A 17,143-nucleotide genomic window follows, 5' to 3' on the forward strand; every position below is an offset into this window, starting at 1 on the left:
AGGAGTCTGTGGAGGTTTATTAGTCGCAGAAAAGGAATCCAGATGAGCAGTCACACGCTGAAGATAAGATGTTACTTGCTTTTTCATGGTACGCTGTTGTTGCAGTTCACATAGGACTTTGGCCATGTCAGGTTATGAGTCAGCAGAATCCATGGCCTGAGCGTACGGTTACCCACTGGTCAAACCAGAGATATTGTGGATTCTCTGTGTCAACCTATGGATGGCAGCCACTATCCCGGCACTCTCCCAGGAGACAGAACTCAGCAAGAGAGAAACTGAACCACTACCTACAGGATTAGTAAACATGGCTGACAGCTGACTCACCGAGTCAGACAACAGGCAACACTCAAATAAGATAAAGATAAGATGCCTTTATTGTCACTGTACAATACAATGTAATACAGTGTACAATACAATGAAATGTTGTTTGGAGCAATCCTAGATGCCATGGAAAGAGGAACAAGAACTGGCATTTAAACTAAAGCATTACACTAGAAAAAAAACAAAACCTTGCACTAGAAAGTATTACTATTCACAGTTCACAGCATATATATAGCAAGAGCAAAGTAGGACGTGCTTATGAGTATATATACACACTGATTCAGACACCACTGCAGACAAGAGGTCATCATGGGGTCATGAATGCAGCAGTCACTTTCAGTCTTTGGTAGTTTCTATCCTAGGAAGGGGCAATAATCTCCGAGCATTGAGGAGACTGATTGTTTTGGGGTAAAAGCTGTTCTTCAGCCTAGTGGTGCGGGCATGTAGGGCTCTAAGACGCCTACCAGAGGGTAGGGGAGTGAAAAGGCTGTGGCCGGGGTGAGTTGGATCCCCGCAGATAATTTTTGCCCTGTTGCTGCAGCGAGCAGTGAAGATGTCATCCAGTGACGGTAACTGAGTACCAGTGATTCTGCCAGCCATTCTGATGATGCGCTTGAGGGTCTTCTTGTCAAGATGCAGTTAGAACCGCAGTTAGTGTGAACTGAGTCCAATAGCAGAGACGGTGGTGAGAAGTGGTATTCTGCAGAGAGGACTGGAGTAATGGTAGCAGATGATGATGATTGTCAGAGACAGAAGCTGAAGCGTGGTCAGAGACAAGCCAGAGATCAGAAGCCGGTACCAGGTAGGAGTGCGGTGCAGAGGATCAGACAGGTTCAGGGTCAGACAGGTGCGGTGTTCGATGCAGGCAGCAGGCAAACAGAATGGTCAAACAGGCTGGGTCCAACACAGAAGATCAGAACAGAACACATTCGCTATTATTGGTAGTTTCTCAATGCTCAGGTAACTTCCTAGGAGAGGAAGCTGCTATTTATACTTGTGACCCTACCCAGGGGCTATGCTGGGAGGCAGGAAGCACGCACCCCTGGAATCAGGAAGCTGCGGGCGCGCTCCCCTATGGAACGCTAGCATGGGATGGGGCACAGAGGCAGCATGGCCGAAGGATTCGTCTGGTAGGCGCGCGCCTGCCCTATCTGGTGGAGACAGCAACGGGCAGCGAAGCAGAAGATGTGCAGCACGCCAGACCTGCAGGGTATTGCGAAGTGAGGTCGCGGTTATGGGCAATCGAGGGTTACTCACTGTTTGGAGGAGAACCCTGGGCAGGCATGCGGCAGTGAAGGAGAGGCTGACACAAAGTTCCTCTGGGGCACACTCTGTATGTAGGGACCAGGCCTGATGGTGTGTGAGGTGCCCTGGATGTTGCAGGTGTTTCAAGTGCCTGGGGCAAGGTCCCTTTAAGGATCGTGACGCCAGTGCCTGTAACAGTGGCACACCGGTTTGTAGTTGTAATAAATGAGGTACACAGATGGTATGACGAACCAAACTTCGCTTTACTGGGAAACAGTCCAACTTTGTACAGTGATATGCAAAATAACCATGGAGCCCCAGTTATGGGTCTTCAACACAGTGAAAGCCAGATATCCTTCAAAGGAAGGAAAACCGAGCAAAGGGGGTGTCCCCATTACAGAGATCACCAAATCCACCATATTAAGTGGCCCCTATGTCAAGATCCCGCTCTTTTACAAGCTTTAAGGATGTGATGGGGAAAACCTAAGCCAGTTATCCATCCACAGACAGCTGTTTCGGGGTGTTGCCCCTCATCAGTGTGGAGTAGGATTCTGGCTAACCGGAAGCAATGCCTTGGAGACTACTCAAACAAAACAATAGCTGATCTTAGGGAGACCAGCTACAGAAAACACTGTGGAGACCCATAACTGGGGCTCCATGGTTATTTTGCATATCACTGTTTCCCAGGGAGCTTTGCACTTTGGATTGCTGTGTCGAGACTCTTAAATGAGGCTCCACAGTGTTTTCTGTAGCTGGTCTCCTTAAGATCAGCTATTGTTTTGTTTGAGTAGTCCCCAAGGCATTGCTCCCGGTTAGCCAGAATCCTACTCAATGCTGATGAGGGGCAACACCCCGAAACAGCTGTCTGTGGATGGATAACTGGCTTCATCTTCTCTCCATGATGCAGCCGCTGTCTTCTAGAACTCCACAAGCTCTCACCCCTGCGTCTCACACAGAGCAGAACCCAACAAATCCATCCCCAGCCCCGACACAAACCAAACAGAAAAGCTGAGGCTTCCAGAGTCCAGAACGAAGCCGGAAGAAATCCCACCCAAAGAAGACTTCATGGCCTCCAGAGAAGCAGCTTCATGTCCGCTCTCACCTCCTCACAGCAGGACTTCTTTACTTCTATTACGTCGTCTCTGTCCCACAACCCCAAATAATTATTTCATACCTTTACCTCCCTCTGCCCCCCGTACCCCGTCTGACACCCCTCATCTCAGCTGAGGACTATGCCTCTTATCTCTAAACCATCGGCAGCGTTAGATGAAGCTCGGAGCCGCCGTCCTCTCAGCCTCTCTACGTTACTACTCGCTGCTCTTCCCACATCACCTGCTTTACCGCTGTCACTGAGGACAACCTTCCCGCCTTCTCCCCATCCCCCGTCACACTAATCACCGCTTTACCTCCCCGAGCCTGTCCTGCCTCCGATCACAATCTGTCCGACATTTCCACGGTTCTCCAGCGTCGCCCGATGCGTTTTTTCTAATTTCCAAAGACTAAAATCTAATCTTTAAAATTCAGCCAATGATACAAGACTGAGAGAAGGGAAATCTCCTGTCCACTGATTGTGGGGTCCATCCGCTGGGGGATGCACATACAGCTCAACTACACAGACATTACACGGATACAGCTCATCTATACAAACATTACAGGCTTACAGCTCTGCTACATACAGACTGGGATTCCACGCAGCACAGCAGAGTCTCACACACAGAGCAGAGAAACCTGGTCATGTGATCTCCATGACTCCTCCCACACCTGATCACATGGTCATGACATCATCACAGGTCCTGTACGTTCTGCAGAACAGCCTGACTCCTCCCATACACGGTCACATGTTCATAACATCATCACAGGTCCTGTACCGTCTCCTGCAGCATAAAATGACTCCGCCCACACCTGATCACATGGACATGACATCATCACAGGTCCTGTACCTTCTCCTGCAGCACAGCCTGAGTCCTCCCACACCTGATCACATGGTCCTGACATCATCACAAGGCCTATACCTTCTCCAGCAGCACAGCCTGACTCCGCCCACACCTGATCACATGGTTATGACATCATCACAGGGCCTGTACCTTCTCCTGCAGCACAGCCTTGACCCCGACTCCTGCATGGTGGTAGAGATTACAGCCCAGGAGGCTCCATAGTGAAGGGTTGTCAGAGGAGGACACGCCTGCCCCCAGGTAAGTGGAACACTCATCACATCCACACATATAAGGCTCCACAGCCACAGAGATACACAGCTCCATCCGCCCTTAAGGCCCAGTTCACACTGCAGTTATTTCCTTCAGTTATTGAGCCCAGACCAGCAGTGAAGCGACTCAGAGATCAGGTGTAATGGGAAGATCCGCACTTGTTCTGTGTTTTTCTCCTGCAGCAGGTTTTGGCTCACAATAACTGATGGAAATAACTGATCAAATAACTGGTGTGAACTCAGCCTAATCTACAAACTCCAGAGAACATGAAGCAGGAGGTAAAGACGCAGCTTCTGGGGCAGGACACCAGCCTAAAGATAATAACATAACATACAAATCACAAGAGGTTGGTTCTAGTATACAATGCATTTCAAGGGCGGCCTTCCTCAGGTGCAACAAAAGCCAAGAGCAGGGGACGTTATATAGAAGACATATCCAGGAGATCTCAGAGACGTGGACTGGAGCAGGGGGCGTTATATAGAAGACATATCCAGGAGATCTCAGAGACGTGGACTGGAGGAGGGGACGTTATATAGAAGACATATCCAGGAGATCTCAGAGACGTGGACTGGAGGAGGGGGCGTTATATAGAAGACATATCCAGGAGATCTCAGAGACGTGGACTGGAGCAGGGGGTGTTATATAGAAGACATATCCAGGAGATCTCAGAGACGTGGACTGGAGCAGGGGGCGTTATATAGAAGACATATCCAGGAGATCTCAGAGACGTGGACTGGAGCAGGGGGCGTTATATAGAAGACATATCCAGGAGATCTCAGCGACGTGGACTGGAACAGGGGGCGTTATATAGAAGACATATCCAGGAGATCTCAGAGACGTGGACTGGAGGAGGGGGCGTTATATAGAAGACATAACCAGGAGATCTCAAAGACGTGGACTGGAGGAGGGGGCGTTATATAGAAGACATATCCAGGAGATCTCAGAGACGTGGACTGGAGCAGGGGGCGTTATATAGAAGACATATCCAGGAAATCTCAGAGACGTGGACTGGAGAAGGGGGCGTTATATAGAAGACATGTCCAGGAGAGCTCAGAGACGTGGACTGGAGCAGGGGGCGTTATATAGAAGACATATCCAGGAGAGCTCAGAGACGTGGACTGGAGCAGGGGGCGTTATATAGAAGACATATCCAGGAGATCTCAGAGACGTGGACTGGAGCAGGGGGCGTTATATAGAAGACATATCCAGGAGATCTCAGAGACGTGGACTGGAGCAGGGGACGTTATATAGAAGACATATCCAGGAGATCTCAGAGACGTGGACTGGAGCAGGGGGGGTTATATAGAAGACATATCCAGGAGATCTCTGAGACGTGGACTGGAGCAGGGGACGTTATATAGAAGACATATCCAGGAGATCTCAGAGACGTGGACTGGAGCAGGGGGCGTTATATAGAAGACATATCCAGGAGATCTCAGAGACGTGGACTGGAGCAGGGGACGTTATATAGAAGACATATCCAGGAGATCTCAGAGACGTGGACTGGAGCAGGGGGGGTTATATAGAAGACATATCCAGGAGATCTCTGAGACGTGGACTGGAGCAGGGGGCGTTATATAGAAGACATATCCAGGAGATCTCAGAGACGTGGACTGGAGCAGGGGGCATTATATAGAAGACATATCCAGGAGATCTCAGAGACGTGGACTGGAGCAGGGGGCGTTATATAGAAGACATATCCAGGAGATCTCAGAGACGTGGACTGAAGCAGGGGACTGGAACACCCAAAACAAGAATTCATCCTTTTCTAACAATCACTAAAAACATGACTGGATAAAAATGAGTGGCCCTACAAGAAGAGGATCACACCCCCAAGGATATATAAATACAGGACACGAAGCTGAAGTTGGTTTCTTATTCAGAAGTTGCAGTGAGCGTCCCGAGGGTAAATCAGGTGAAAGCGGCATTAAAATACAAAAGACGGGCACAAAATGGGCAGAAAAGTGTGATTTAAAGACTGAAATGGATTCGGGCACTGATCTCACAATGGTGACATACAGAGGGTGGTGCCCGCACCATATACAGGGGAGTTCAGCCCAAACAAGTTCTGGGCACAAGAACTGAAAACAAAGTGGACAGACGGACACTGTCACTGATTTCTATAAGTAACTGGTGTTTTTAAAGGGGTTATTCGACTTAAATAAATGTATTCTAATTACTCTTATTATAGTCCAGTGAAAGTTTCTTCAAATCACTTTCATAACCTATCTTTCCCTGTTTGGCCAGTTCACTTATGGGTCATGTGACCCCCGACGTCAGCAAGCCGGCTCTGGCACTGACGTCTCGTTTACAGCCGTCTCCCTGCTTGAGGGAGTGTCCAGGCTGTGTAAACGAAACGTCAGAGCCTCTGGTGCCCGCCCCCCTCCAGCTCTTCTCACTGCCTCGGCTCTGCTATGCGATCGCTCATGCTCGGTACATACCAGAGCCGAGGTGATCTCTTCTCCGGCAGCAGGGTATGTTTCTCCCTCCTGCACACAGTGGGGCTAGAGGTGCCAGTTTGTAAACATTCCCCTCTGCATCTGGGGATCGTTATTACAGCCCCCCCCCCCCACTAGTACACATTACACAGTTACCACCCCCTGTGAAAAATAAATAAATAATTGGCCATCATTTTATTTGATTCAGCTATATAAAATCCATATCTGCCACCAATATATGTATTTATCTTAGTGTTGATCACGAATATTCGAATTGCGAATTTTAATCGCGAATATCGGCACTTTGAGAATTCGCGAATATTTAGAATGTCGCAAAATATATTCGTAATTGCGAATATTCGTTTTTTGGGAAAATACCAGTTCATGCGAATTTGTATGCGAAAATTTGTATGCAAATTTTTTGCGAATTTTCGTAATCAAGAAAATAATGCCTGGAGATCATGAATTAGCGAATATTCGCGAAATATTGCGAATTTGAATATTGCCCCTGCCGCTCATCACTAATTTATCTAAGCAATATCCATATTGAATATATATTTGAATAATATAGATATTGCTTAGATACAGATAATGCTAATGGTACTTTGACACTAGGGCGTATTTTCACACTAGCGGCAGGACGTATCCGACAGGCTGTTCACCCTGTCGGATCCGCCCTGCCGCTATTTGGCCATGCCGCTGGACTGCCGCTCCGTCCCCATTGACTATAATGGGGACGGGGACGGAGCTCCGGCGCAGCACGGCGAGAGGTCGCAGGACTAAGTCTACTTTCACACTTTCAGCATAGTGATCCGGTGAGCAGTTCAGACAACGGACCTGCCTGCCGGATCCGGCATTGCAAAACCAACTGAAGCATGAGCAGACCATGAAAACTGTGAAAAAGACTGCCACACGGATCCGTTCATCCGCATGACAAGCGGATAGACAGATCCGTTCTTGCAATGCGTTTCTAGATGGGTCCGCACCTGGATCCATCTACAAATGCTGTCAGTTATCACACTGATCGGCGGATCCGGCATTGCAAAACAACTGAAGGACGGATCTGTCCTGGTCTGCGCATGCACAGACTGGGAAAACTGTGAAAAAGACTGCCAGAGGGATCCATCCATCCGCATGACAAGCGGAGAGACGGATCCGTTCTTGCAATGCATTTTTTTTTGTTGCAAAGTGCAGAGCAGGGTGAGGGGAAGGTCAGGTTGTTCACGCCCAGAAATATTCATGAGGCAGAGCTCAGGCTTTGTCGGTACACGCCCCCTCAGCATGTACTTCAGCATGTAAACACAGCAATAACACAACCATGACAAGGTCTAAGTATGGGCTTTAACTTGATGAAATCTAGCCTAACCAAATTATATGTATATCCTGATGGGTTTTAAGTTGGGTTTTTTTTTTTATTAACTCGGATAACCCCTTTAAATGAATTTGGGCCGGGCTGAACTGAAATGTATATGATGTGGGGCATCACCCTCTGTGTGTTGGCAGTGTGAGATCAGTGGCCGGATTCATTTAACATTGCGGATGTCACTGTTATGGGGGGCGCTGTGGATGTCACTGTTATGGGGGGCCGCTGTGGATGACACTGTTATGGGGGGCCGCTGTGGATGACACTGTTATGGGGGGGCCGCTGTGGATGACACTTATGGGGGGCCGCTGTGGATGTCACTGTTATGGGGGGCCGCTGTGGATGTCACTGTTATGGGGGGCCGCTGTGGATGTCACTGTTATGGGGGGCCGCTGTGGATGTCACGGTTATGGGGCCGCTGTGGATGTCACTGTTAGGGGGGGCCGCTGTGGATGTCACGGTTATGGGGGGGCCGCTGTGGATGACACTGTTATGGGGGGGCGCTGTGGATGTCACTGTTATGGGGGGGGCGCTGTGGATGTCACTGTTATGGGGGGGGCGCTGTGGATGTCACGGTTATGGGGGGGCGCTGTGGATGTCACGGTTATGGGGGGGCGCTGTGGATGTCACGGTTATGGGGGGGCGCTGTGGATGTCACGGTTATGGGGGGGCGCTGTGGATGTCACGGTTATGGGGGGGCGCTGTGGATGTCACTGTTATGGGGCGGCGCTGTGGATGTCACTGTTATGGGGGGGCGCTGTGGATGTCACTGTTATGGGGGGGCGCTGTGGATGTCACTGTTATGGGGGCGCTGTCGATGTCACTGTTATGGGGGCGCTGTCGATGTCACTGTTATGGGGGCGCTGTCGATGTCACTGTTATGGGGGGGGGTGCTGTCGATGTCACTGTTATGGGGGGGGGCGCTGTGGATGACACTGTTATGGGGGGGGCGCTGTGGATGTCACGGTTATGGGGGGGGCGCTGTGGATGTCACGGTTATGGGGGGGGCGCTGTGGATGTCACGGTTATGGGGGGGGCGCTGTGGATGTCACGGTTATGGGGCGGCGCTGTGGATGTCACTGTTATGGGGGGGCCCTGTGGATGTCACTGTTATGGGGGTTGGTGTGTAGCCAGTAATTCTGCTCGTAGATGATAAATATGATATAACGACTCCAAAACGATATAAATAAATATAGAATTACTAATAACGGAGAAGAAGTGCGCAGGTCTCCAGTGTGAGGCGCTGACGAGACAGAAATCATAGAACGGCGAAAGGAAATTCACAAGTAAAGTGACTGAAATAAACAATAGTAAAATCACCAACCGATGTGACAGACGTCTGTAGGGGATGTGTCCTCCCCGACGCGCGTTTCCGCTGCTGCCTTCATCTTGGGGTTGGCGCTGCTGTGTGTGAGAAGCCTTTTATGTCACTGTATAATATAATACTCACCACTTATTTATGTGGCGCATGCTCGTACAGGAAGGAAGGAAACCCTGTCCCCGGTGACAAGAGGACACGCAGGAAGCAGGCGGGCGAGCGGGACAGGAAGCGGTGGTCTCGTGCTCACCACGCCAGCACAGGGGAGGAGGAGCCAAGCAGAGTGCAGCGCATGCGCACATGATGAGGAGTATTGATGCTCCATACTGGAGAAGGGCAGAATGACCCGGGGAAACGGGGAGAGATTCTGGAATTCCTTGGATTTCTTCATTCAGTCCCTCCGGTGTCAGAGTCCGCATCCTGACCCTCCAGAAGTCTTCTCCACCGATCAGCCGTGCAGACCCATCTCTACACCTGTAGGTATCAAACCGCCATCTTTATTATGTGTGATGGTGAAATGACGGACAAACTGCGGTTAGATTTCCCTGCATTAACCCCTTCAGAAATTTTTTAGAAAAATTCACAGTTTTCAAAATGTTAATTCCTCAGCTTTTCCGGCAGATAGTGATACCTCGTAAACTAGTTATTACTCTACATCCCCCATATGTCTGCTTTATGTTCCTCCTTCTGTAAATGTTGTTTTATTTTTTTAGAACAGGCTTAGAAGTTTAGAAACAATTCTTCTAATTTTTACGCAAATTTCCCAAACCTGCTGTTTAAAGGGGTTCTCCGGGCTTTTATTATTGATGATCTATCCTCAAGATAGGTGATCAGTATCGGATTGGCGGGGATTCGCCATCCGGCACCCCCACAGCTCAGCTGTATGAGGAGAAGGCGCGCGCCGTCTCCTGTCCTGCTCGCCGCTGTCACGTCTATGGCATATGGGGGCGCTGTGGATGACACTGTTATGGGGGGCGCTGTGGATGTCACTGTTATGGGGGGGCGCTGTGGATGTCACTGTTATGGGGGGGCGCTGTGGATGTCACTGTTATGGGGGGGCGCTGTGGATGTCACTGTTATGGGGGGGCGCTGTGGATGTCACTGTTATGGGGGGGCGCTGTGGATGTCACTGTTATGGGGGGGCGCTGTGGATGTCACTGTTATGGGGGGGGGCGCTGTGGATGTCACTGTTATGGGGGGGGCGCTGTGGATGTCACTGTTATGGGGGGGGCGCTGTGGATGTCACTGTTATGGGGGGGCGCTGTGGATGTCACTGTTATGGGGGGGCGCTGTGGATGTCACTGTTATGGGGGGGCGCTGTGGATGTCACTGTTATGGGGGGGCGCTGTGGATGTCACTGTTATGGGGGGCGCTGTGGATGTCACTGTTATGGGGGGGCGCTGTGGATGTCACTGTTATGGGGGGGCGCTGTGGATGTCACTGTTATGGGGGGCGCTGTGGATGTCACTGTTATGGGGGGCGCTGTGGATGTCACTGTTATGGGGGGGCGCTGTGGATGTCACTGTTGTGGGGGGGGCGGTGTGAAGCCGGTAATTCTGCTCGTAGATGATAAATATGATATAACGACTCCAAAAAGATATTAATAAATAGAGAATTACTAATAACGGAGAAGAAGTGCGCAGGTCTCCAGTGTGAGGCGCTGACGAGACAGAAATCATAGAACAGCGAAAGGAAATTCACAAGTAAAGTGACTGAAATAAACAATAGTAAAATCACCAACCGATGTGACAGACGTCTGTAGGGGATGTGTCCTCCCCGACGCGCGTTTCCGCTGCTGCCTTCATCTTGGGGTTGGCGCTGCTGTGTGTGAGAAGCCTTTTATGTCAGTGTATAATATAATACTCGCCACTTATTTATGTGGCGCATGCGCATACAGGAAGGAAGGAAACCCTGTCCCCGGCGACAAGAGGACACGCAGGAAGCAGGCGGGCGAGCGGGACAGGAAGCAGTTGTCTCGTGCTCACCACGCCAGCACAGGGGAGGAGGAGCCAAGCAGAGAGCAGCGCATGCGCACATGATGAGGAGTATTAATGCTCCATACTGGAGAAGGGCAGAATGACCCGGGAAAAACAGGGAGAGATTCTGGAATTCCTTGGATTTCTTCATTCAGTCCCTCCGGTGTCAGAGTCCGCATCCTGACCCTCCAGAAGTCTTCTCCACCGATCAGCCGTGCAGACCCATCTCTACACCTGTAGGTATCAAACCGCCATCTTTATTATGTGTGATGGTGAAATGACGGACAAACTGCGGTTAGATTTCCCTGCATTAACCCCTTCAGAAATTTTTTTGAAAAATTCACAGTTTTCAAAATGTTAATTCCTCTGCTTTTCTGGCAGATAGTGATACCTGGTAAACCAGTTATTACTCTACATCCCCCATATGTCTGCTTTATGTTCCTCATTCTGTAAGTGTCATTTTATTTTTTTAGAACAGGCTTAGAAGTTTAGAAACAATTCTTATAATTTTTACGCAAATTTCCCAAACCTGCTGTTTAAAGGGGTTCTCCGGGCTTTTATTATTGATGACCTATCCTCAAGATAGGACATCAGTATCGGATTGGCGGGGATTCGCCATCCGACACCCCCACAGGTCAGCTGTATGAGGAGAAGGCGCGCGCCGTCTCATGTCCTGCTCGCCGCTGTCATGTCTATGGCAAGTCGGAAGAGAGACGGGAGACGGCAGGCGCGCACAGCGTGTACCTTCTCTTCATACAGCTGATCGACTGGGGGTGCCGGGTGTCGGACCCCCCCCCCCCCCGATCTGATATTGATGACCTCCGCTCACCTATGATCTCGATGTGTGCTGGATCCTATAGTTCTATCGTGTGCCGGCACACTTACTTGCGCCTGTGTAGTAGGGATACGGGAACGCCGACTTCAGCTGTTCAGTGTCCGGAATGGTATGAAGGATAAGTTTATTCCTCTCAATAGGTTGGTGCCGCAATTACACTCGATGGATTAATACCGCAGTTACACCAGACGCATTTCCAAACTGCACGTTTTCTTCCTCGGTGGTTGCAATAGTATAAAAATGAGGGACCAATCGCTCCCTATCCGGAGCTGTGCTGATACCAGAACCTGGGCCGGACCGGGTCAGGCTGTTTTTGTAGTATTCTAGTCATTCACAATGCACACCCTGCGGTTTCTTCAGTTGTTCTATAGACCAACAAATGAAACATAGAAATGATGGAGATTATAAAATCCAATATATAGAAAATACTAAACATAAGTTGATCAACAAGTCATAAAACTGGGGGAAAAAAAATCTAGAATAAAACAGACACATGTAGTGTAAAAGGGTTAATGTGGTCTTCATTCCGGGGTGTTACTTCGCTCTGCAGGTCTGTCTGCATTTTATTCTATTTTACATTGTCTCATCTTCTTTCCATTCAGGTTCCTACAATATAGGATCCGCTCAGTGGAGATCTTCTATATAAGATCCTTCTCCTGATTGACCCGACAAGGATGGACAGGGACAGGATGGCAGAGAGTATAATAAATCTCACCCTAGAGATCCTCTTCCGGCTTACTGGAGAGGTGAGAGATTCTGATGATGTCACATTACATCATCTTATCTATGTTACTAACAGATGGACATGACTGGAGAGGTGAGGGACTCTGGAGATGTATGGAGTGGTATTTATTACTGTGTCTCTCCATAACCAGGACTACACCGTAGTGAAGAAGACCTCTAGTGAGCGCTGTCAGGACCCTGTGTTTGAAGGATGGGGAAGAACCCTGAGCCCAATCATGGGGCCTCCACCTCACCCCCATATACATGACGAAATCAATAGAGAGAAGATCCTAGAACTCGCCAACAAGATGATTGAGCTGCTGACTGGAGAGGTGACACTGCTGGGAATGCTGGGACATTATAGAGGAAAGCTATGAAGGGATCTGGGTGATGACTGTATCATTGTGTTGTCAGGTTCCTATAAGATGTCGGGATGTCACCGTCTATTTCTCCATGGAGGAGTGGGAGTATTTAGAAGGACACAAAGATCAGTACAAGGACATCATGATGGATGATCACCGGCCCCTCATATCACCAGGTAATGGACATGACTATATACACACGTCCTCTCATTATCTGTATGTAAGGAATTAATTCAGTCCCTGGATGTGTTTCCTACTGTTGGAAATTGGCCACAACAACATAAAACTTCTTGAAGCAACTTCTTCTTCAGAAGATTCTTTTGTTTAAGCCTCATTCACACATCAGTGATTTCCATCAGTGATTGTGAGCCACAACCAGGATTTGAGCCTCCACAGACATAAGGTATAAGGGAAACTCTGTACCTGTTCTGTGTTTAGAGTCTCACCTGGTTCTGTCTTAAAATCTCTGATGGAAATCTGAAGAGCAGCAAGACATCATTGAAATCCATGTAAAATGTAGGCAGATTATGGCATAAGAGGTAAACGGAAGTGAATTACAGCCGTGGTAAAAGGCAGCGCCCTGTTATTACTCCTGGACACCGTCCTTTATACCTCAGAGAACAAAGGAATAATTAATATTTTATTCCAGTTTTCCGCAGTGTGTTGCTGTCTGTAGACAGATTCCATCATTCTCATACGTAACCATAGATCTACACCGACAACAACTGCTAATTGGATAAAAGTTCCTTATCACGATCTCTTGTTGCATAAATAATTCGTTCCTGGGACCTTCCATTAATCCTCTCCAATTCAAGTACCAATCTCTATTTTTCTTTCCAAAGAGTCCCATGGTCCATAAAGCCAAGATCGGCTCTTTCCTTTATCACCGGTCCAACACCAAGGATCAATCCTGATCATAAACCTGCAAAGGGTTAGTTTTAATAGACAAATACATTGATCTTGGCCAAGGCTTCCACTTCTAGTACAAATATTATCTACTTTCTGAAGGTCACCATTCCATCATAACATCTTTAATCGATTACTTAAAGGCCTCTATTTTCTCAGCAAAAGTAGTTAGTGCTAAAAGTACTCAGTATTCACTTCAAAATGGTGATTAACTCTTTAGCTAAGCTCCTTTTTGAGGTGTAAACACAAGGGGTCCTCTACTATTCTGAAATAAGCCTAAATTAAGCCTAAATGTCGGTGCAATGGGGGGGGGTCGGCAGGTCTACAATTGTCGACGTGGAGTGGGCGGAGAAGGGAACGGGCCGGCAAGCCTGTCTCATTTACCATTTTCTACAAATGTTTCAGGTCTAGAAAAAGGTCTAAATGTAAGATAACTTGGAAAGCAGTCTTACATTTAGAACTGGTGCTGGAAGCCCTGAAGTTATGGAGAGGCCTGCGCCTCTTCATAAAACTTTGGCGGAACCACCGCCAGCTTAGGGCTTTGTTAAGACCTGCGCCTAAAACACAGGTCTTAGTAAATGTGCCCGAAGATGTATACCTAAGACAATATGGTTGACCATCCGTTCTAATCCTGATTCTGCAACACCTACAGTTAAGGAAGAGAGAACAACACCCGAGAGATGTCCCAGTCCTCTCCTTCCACAGGATAATTCAGAAGAACATTACTATGTCCTACAGTATGGTCAGGTAGTTGGAGATAAGGTCATCAAGATGGAGGATCACTGGCCTTGTACATCCCCAGGTAATAGACATGACTAAATACACACGTCCTTTCATTATCTGTATGTAAGGAATGAATTCAGTCACTGGATGTGTTTCCTACAGTTAAGGAAGAGATGAGAACACCGGAGAGATGTCCTAGTCCTCTTCTTCCACAGGATGGTTCAGAAGAATTTCACAATGTCCCACAGGATGATCAGGTAGGTGGAGATAAGGTCTCATGAAATATTCCCTATGATCTGTAGAAGGCTGTGAAGATCTTGTCTTCAGTCTTGTTTTATCCACCAGTATTATATGTTTTATCCTTGTATAATGAGAAAGATGGAGATGGCAGGATTACAGCTGACCATAGACATGACATGTTGTCTGGATCTTCTCACTATTTTCTGCCTGTATAGACTTTTAAAATGGCCTCCTGTCAACTGCTGCAGATCTTTTGTGGTTGCACAAGAGTGGCACAACAGTTTTCTGAGAAGTCTTATGCCGGGACCATGCAATACTACAAATGGTCAACCAAAGTTGTGCTTGGATTGTTAGCTTGAACATGAACATCGGGAGATGCATCATTATCTTCAAAGGTTTTGTAGTCTAGGCTGCAGTCTCCTGGTGTCTCCTTACTGTCAGAATTGTAGTACCAAGATGATACCACGGATTTTATTCTAACACATGTAGATGCAAGTCCTCCTTCTTACTTGCATAGAGCATGATATAATATTCAGGGGTGTAGCTAAAGGCTCATGTGCCCTGGTGCAAGAGTTCAGCTTGGACCTCCCTTCCCTCAGTGCTTTGTGGCCAGGGGCAGGGAAGCACATAGCCTTTGTGCTGCCTGAGGTGAACATTTAAACTGCATCCCCTGCCCCTTGCCAAATTCTTGACCTTACCCCTTCCCTCCAGCCAGAGATGTAACTTGACCTGTATGAACTTTGTATAGTACCGGTGTCTTCTTATGTGGCACAAGGGTCTTTGGGCCCCCTCAGGCTCCTAGGCCCAGTAGCGACTGCACCCCTTACAGCAGGGGTGGGGAACCTTTTTGCTGCCGAGGGCCATTTGGATATTTGTAACATAGTTTGGGGGGCCATACAAAATTCTCAACTTTAAAAATTTGACGGCTATATTTGGTCAAAGGAGTATGGAAAATGAAGGCGCAGCACACTTGCGTTAGGGTGCAAAATCAGGCCGATGCGAACCGGCACCAGGGTCCAATTCAATGGAGAAAAATACAAAAAGCCAGCATCACTCCAGTACGATCAAAAAATAAACGTGGTTTATTCACCCAGTGTCAAATAGTAGCGACGTTTCAACTGCTTGTTGCGGTCTTTCTCAAGCTATACAGACGTGTTACAACAGTGATATATGAAGGTGGGGCAATTCATTACATTAAATGATCCAATAAAAATAATCACAATTCATAAAAAATCCATCAATTAAATGAGTTCATATCAACCAGCAACAATGTGCAATTATGTCTAGTACAAATAAAGTGACAGTTCCTAGTGCAAAAATTCATTTTTCGCTTATATTATTGGGGGACACAGACCACGGGTTTAGCTGCTTTCTGCCACTAGGAGGCAACACTAGGCTAAAAACTGTTAGCTCCTCCCCCGCCAGCTATACCCCCTCCGGCCAGGCGAGAGCCTTCAGTTTTTAGCTTAGTGTCGTAGTTTTTATTTTTAATTTTCATTTTATTTATTTTTCTTCTCTTTTAGGTTGGGGGTCCAGGGCTATTAAGAGCTCTGAAACCCCTGTGGGGGGGGGGGCTGACCGGTGACGCTTATTCCACCGCTCTGCCCCCCACAAGAAGACAAAGCGGACCAGGAGGGCTTGACCCTTCTGCTCCCCCCAGCCATGGGACTACCTATTTCCGCCCTCCAACCCAGTCCCTGTCACTTGTGCCAGGGACTGAAGAGGTGGCACTGCTGGTACATATCAGATCGGCGAAGAACACAGATGAAGGCAGGTAAGTATGCCTGTCTGTGTATCTGGGCTGCACTCTCTATTTGCGATCTGGGACAGCTCGGGTACCTGAGGATCCTCTGCAGGGCACGCCGGCACGGGGGGTTAACTACTCTGCGGCGGCTTCCTCTCTCCAGCCAGCGTCTTGTCGGCAGCGGCGATACACTGCCGCCACCGCCGTCGTCTCCCCCCCCCCCCCCCCCCCCCCCCTTCTCTTGTTCTGGCCGAGAGAAATCTCCCGTTCACAGGAACGCGGGCCCGGCGCTTGATCATGCCGGCCGGCACCCCTTCACTTCCGGATCCCGCCAGCGCAGTAGCACGGCAGCAGGGGGAAGGGAGCTTCGCGCGTCTTCTTTATTATTCTGCCGGGCGGCTCGAGGGGCGGAGCCAAATTTTCCGCCATGCTTTTCCTCCTGCCTGCTCCAGCCACTGCTGCCCCGTGCTCCTGGGGACACATTCAGCAAGGTATGGCTCCACTCTGGTAGGACAAGCGCTGCTACCCTCCTCTGTACCGTCTCTGGCCCCTGGCTCAGGTCATGTCGGACCCAGCGGATCCCACGCTCCAAGTCCTTGGCAGGGCTACCCATTATGCCTGCACCTCATGCAACGTAAAGTTTCCTAGGGGCCAGACGAACCCCCTCTGTGCTTCATGCCAGACCACCCAGAGCGTGCCACCTCAGTCGCAGTCCACTGAGGTGCACCCTTCTGCTTCAAGTATG

At 48.8% G+C, this 17,143-nt stretch overlaps 1 long non-coding RNA gene and 1 pseudogene across 1 annotated transcript; both read left to right on the plus strand.

Annotated features, from left to right (window-relative positions):
* The window catches only part of LOC122940390, a 1,294,760-nt pseudogene that overhangs the window by 863,166 nt on the left and 414,451 nt on the right, over window positions 1-17,143 (plus strand).
* On the plus strand, window positions 3,627-12,631 carry LOC122940457. Its single transcript, XR_006390280.1, has 3 exons — window positions 3,627-3,758; window positions 12,303-12,446; window positions 12,576-12,631. It is a non-coding gene; the product is annotated as an uncharacterized LOC122940457 (long non-coding RNA).

This window comes from Bufo gargarizans, chromosome 6, assembly GCF_014858855.1.
Source record: "Bufo gargarizans isolate SCDJY-AF-19 chromosome 6, ASM1485885v1, whole genome shotgun sequence".
Classification (NCBI taxonomy): domain Eukaryota; kingdom Metazoa; phylum Chordata; class Amphibia; order Anura; family Bufonidae; genus Bufo; species Bufo gargarizans.